Source organism: Cynara cardunculus, unplaced genomic scaffold (assembly GCF_001531365.2).
Source record: "Cynara cardunculus var. scolymus isolate 2C unplaced genomic scaffold, CcrdV1 Un_Scaffold_713, whole genome shotgun sequence".
NCBI classification, from domain to species: Eukaryota; Viridiplantae; Streptophyta; class Magnoliopsida; order Asterales; family Asteraceae; genus Cynara; species Cynara cardunculus.
Genome location: NW_020200607.1, coordinates 147216 through 152520, shown reverse-complemented (window position 1 = coordinate 152520; position 5305 = coordinate 147216).

Below are 5305 nucleotides of genomic sequence, written 5' to 3'. Positions count from 1 at the left end.
GATCGCTGGAACTGAAAATACAGAAACATAAATACAACGTGTAAGAGAAAATGAATTATCATCAAATCACAGAGAGAGAGGATCAACAATCTCCCCCTATTTGATGATAACAAGATAACATAAAGAAGGTTATCTTATCAAATAATAGTAAGCAAAAAGTTACATATAAAATACATGTCTCTTTTTACTATTTTGGGATCTTTTTCAGTTTGGTCAGTCTCAGCTTGATAATTTTTCTTAAGTTATATCTAAGAAAATTATAAGTACGGAAACTGAAACTGAAAGCTTATTCACTGACGTAGATTGTCAGTGAATGCAAAAAGTAACACTGAAACTCATAGACTTGTGTCCCTATTACTTTTTCAGGGATCTTTTTCAATGAAGTACATGGAATACTCATTTTATTAGTCATATAAGATATTACAAGTATTACTGTACATGTTAAGAACTTACATAATATAAGTACAATCACTGAAAGACGATATAGTACAAGAAGTTATAAGGAAAAGTGGAATGTTGTTACAAAGAGAACCTTATTCTAGAAGACTTAGATCTATGTAATCAGGTACATTTTCACCAAGGTTTCTTCGACATAGGAATTCCCTTCGTATCTTCAGATCTACGACTTTTCCAGGCATGCTATCATCTATCCAGAGCAAAAGATAAACCAAAATATCCATTGGACATAGATGTAGCTCTGACATTCTCTGAAATCTGACTTTACCTTTCATAGTCAAGGAATATAACTCCTAACTCAGGTTTAAAATGCACAGAGTTGGGTGTATAGGGACCCTTATCTCGCAATTCAAGATTCAGCATAGAAATATCTGTACTCTTATGAGCCTTTAGGATTTTATCTAAGGAGAACCTTGTCTCATGTTCATTCCTTAGGGATGGTTCTTCATTAGGATCATAGAGTTTTTGTTTCTTTTTCCCACCTTTCTTCAGAGTTGGCGGTCAGGGACCTTGCCATACCCGGACATCCTTTTGATGAGATCGTTGATGATGTCCTCGATAAGTGTCTTGTGTCTCGACTTGGATTGTTTAATGGCTTGTCTGATCTCCATCCATTTGATGTATCCAAAGCGGCCAAGGTAGGAAGGGTACTCGGTAACGGCATCAAGATTRTCCCTGGTGATGAGCATTGAGACCAGTGTTCCACCATCTTTAGAACGTCCGCTGATGCTGATGCTGATAATTGGGCTGGGACTGAGTCTCTTTTTCAGTTTTGCTTCACTCCATTGCTAGTCCTTATGCACCAGCTTCAGCTTCTTCTTGCGTACAGCATCTGCAATCGAAAGAAGTTTAGCCTGGGGTTGGACATCGTTCACCGTTTTCCTGGACTTTTTCTTGGGAAGGACTTTTACAGCTAGTGACTTGGCCAGCTTTAAGCTGTCTTCAGTCTGCTTCTTTTGAAGCTCTAGCTCTTCTTCAGCCCTTAACGCCTCGAGTCTTTTAGCTTAAGATAAGAAGTCAAACTCACCACCACTACAAGTACGAAGAGGGATTTTTACTCTAGTATGGTCGAGTGACTCTTTCAGCTGAGACATCTGTTGGTCTGTTGGAGCACAAGAGACAGGTTGATCAGGTACCTGCTCCAATCGACCGTAGGTTATTGATGGAATATGAAGTTGATATTATGAAGTAATCACTACCTGAGAGGTAGAGCCTTCAAACAAAGGTTGTTGAGGGATTTTGAATAATACCTTCAAGTTACCTTCTTCAGCGACCGCCTTGCCTTTCAACTTGGGTCCTAGTTCTCTGATGAAGTCGATTCACCTTGCCTTTGTTCCCCTTAGGATGCAGAATCCCCGAAAGTAACACCTTTGTTGACGGTTGATGGCTTCTGGAACTTGATGGTAAAGTCATCTTCATCATCATCGTCGTCATCACCATCTAGATCATCTCCGGTGTCTGGAATGGTAGGTTCATCATCGTCTTCATCATCATCATCTTCATCTTCATCAACATCATCATCATCACCAGCAATAGTGATGGTATGGGCATCATCCCTAGGGATGGCATCTACAACCTCAGCTAGAGCAGCTTCAGTGGTAGGGATTACAGGAGCAGCGACTACTTCAGCTCTAGGAGCCTCAGCCTCAACTGCAACTGAAGCTGATACTGGACCAACGGCCTGAGAAGTCATAGGAGCAGCGTCAGATGATTCACCAGCATTGGACCTCATCTCCCCCTCTCTGGCTAAGACTTGAGAGAATTGGCCAAAGAATTCATCCAAGCGCTGACACTGGAGAACCATTGAATCCTCCAGCCTTTGCAAAGCATTGGCTAGAGTAGTCGTTGCCTCACACGTCTCATGGGGCTGAACGTGATCATTGGCAGAGAAAGAAGGTGAAATCACTGGAGCTAGTTGACGAACAACATCCAGGATTTGTTGAAGAAGACCAGTCTGCTGATCAGCTATAGCCTGAGCATCGTCAGCCCTGCTGTGAAAAACAGCAATGGCGTCATTGTTGGCTTGAACAGCTTCTAGGAGCGTCTGGAGCTGACTCTGAACTTCTTGAACATCCGCCTGGAGGGCAAAGAAATTTGCATCAAGATCACCTTGACGAGGCATCTCTTGGTGAACTTCGTTGATTCTGGAGAGGACGGTATCAAAGGCGGGAAGGAGAAGTTTGACATCAGATGCCATATCATAGTCATCATCGATCTTTTCATCTCCTCCATCATCTTTCTCTCTTTCTTCCTCTACCGCTTCCTGAGCATCAGGCTGATGCATCGAAGAAGGACCTGCAAAAGAAGAAGTGTGAGATGAAGGCTCAAGGTTAGAAGAAAAGAAAGGGTAGGAAGATGGAATACCTGAGGGGCCTTCAGTGACTACTAAAGGATTGTCACTGGTATGAGCAAAGATGTCCTCGAGAGGATGGACATCCGTATACTGAGGACCATCGAGAGGAGCAACCTCAGGTCCAGTGGTGCGTGTCTCAGTATCAGGAAGGATAGTCGCTGATACATCATCGACATGTGTAAAGACCAAGGAGGGAGGAGAAGAGAAAATGGTTGAGAAGAGACGTGAGTGTTCAGCGGTGGTGGCGCTGATATCTACACTTTTAGTGATTTGGGTCACTGAAGTGATTGATGAAGGTACCACTGATACGACAGTGATATGAGAAATCAATGAAGAGCTAGGAGGGTTAACAGAAAGTGCCTTGGGGGTAAGGCTAGTTTCAATAACTGAAGCCTTTTGAGAGGCCCCAGCTAGATACGTGGTTGTCCCCTTTTTGGATTTCTTGGCTCTCTAAGGAGAACCAAGAGTTGGCTGAGAGGGTCGTTTAGAAGGGGTTTTGGTGGCTTGGCTAGACGCAGGGGGGTTTGCCCTTGTCATGGCCACCTGAGAAGAGGTAGTGATGGACACAATGGTATAAAGTGCCACATCACTGTCCCTCAGCTTATGATCCAGAATTCTGGAAGGTTTCCTTCTTTGGTGTAAAGACTCTTGAAGATCTTAGTCAATACCATTGAAAGAAACCTGGTGTAGGGCACCACCTTTTCTCGCTGGCGCTTGTTCAGCTTAAGCACCAGGTCATCGAAAATGATCGCAACATAATTTATATTCCGATGCTGAATCGCTGATATGCCTATGATGAAGGCGATCCTAGAGGCCTGGTCCTGACCTCCAGTTTTCCACCCATGCACTGGATGAAATGAGAAAACAGGTTTTTCCAGACAGCTGACATCCTTTTCTTCTCAATCTTCATTAAGGACTTGAGAGGGGTGCTAGAGTCTTTCTTCATTGGCCACTGGTAACCAATGGCGTTGAGAAATTTGATGATCTTGGTGGAGGAGGGTTCGCTGTCGAAGGGACCCTTGGGAAGACGGAGGGCTGAGCGGAATGTAGAAACCCCAAAGTTCACATCCATGCAGTTGAAAGTGAAATGGATTTGCTCCATTTTGCGTCCAGCATCGTCTTGGACTTCGACAACCTCAGCAGTGTACCAGAACTGCTGAAGGAGTTCCTTGACCATGAGGGGCTCATGGTTGAGAGCATAGCCTAAGGACGACTGTTTGAGGAAGTCAGCCACCTCTTGGTAATGTGCTCTTGTGGAGGGTATCTCTAACAAGGCAATGTGGTTGTTGGCCTTGATAGAGATCTCGTCAATGGAGAAGTTGACGTTCTTAGCAGCCATCTATTTATTATCAAATAAGTAAAACAAACAGGAACAAACAGATTTGTTAGAAATAAGCCAAGAGTTTATGGTTAAAGAGTATAGAAAAAGTTTTTAAACAAGGAAAAACTTCATTTGAAAAATCTTTAAAAGATTAGGGTTTTTCAAGTAGAATGTGTACAAAGAAACAAGATTAATAATCAAGAAAGAGATGACTAAAACCCTTTAAAGTTCAATACATTAAGAGAACAAAGTTCTTAATAATATTAATCACATTTCTTATAATGGTAAGAAGAAAAGAAGATTCTGACCTTTAGAGTTTAAGAAGAAAGGTCGGAAAGAGGTTTGAAGATTTAGAGAGTTCTTGCTTTGGAGAAATCTTAGCAGAAGTTCATCTAAGAATTTTGAAAGCGTAAAGAGAAAAGTGAAGAAGAAATCTCATATTTATAGGTAGGAGGAGAGAGAAGAAATATGAGAGAGAGAAAAAGACGACGGTTCGGAAAAGTGGTCATAATGAGAAATATGTCACGTTTTCATCCACGTTTGGATGGCATTTAATGAGGTAGCGTAATGACAGGTCATTTTGTGCGTCTCAAAGCGTGGCTCATAGGAAATAGAGAATGTCGTCATAAAGACTATGCATTAACTATTTTCTTTTAAAAACAAAAAGGTTTTTAAGAATATGAAGAGTCATTCAGTTAAAAGGGTACTGAAAACTCTATTTAAAACATTTTATCACTAAAAAGGAGAAAGTATTCAGTGATGGTTTTAAGGCATCAGGTTTTAGTGAAGAGAGTCACTGAAACTGACATTTAAAAAAACTTTTTGGTTACTAAAGAAAAGTTTCAGTGATCTTTTAGATTTATAAGATAAGTGTAAAGATATACTTGAAGATGTGGTCACTGAGACCACCTTTTAAAACATTTTATCACTCAAAAAGATAAAGCTTCAGTGAAAGTTTTAAGTTGTGAAAAGAGAAGAGTAATCATATCTTAGAGATAGATATATTTACTCAACAGTTCAGTGTTAGGCATAGAGCACTGAATCATTTCACTTACTGAGTGATGTTTAATCATTTCACTTCAGTGTTCAACATCCCCAATTCGCTGATCAAGATATTAAATCTTGTCTCATCAAGAGGCTTGGTGAAAAGGTCAGCGAGTTGATACTCAGTTGGA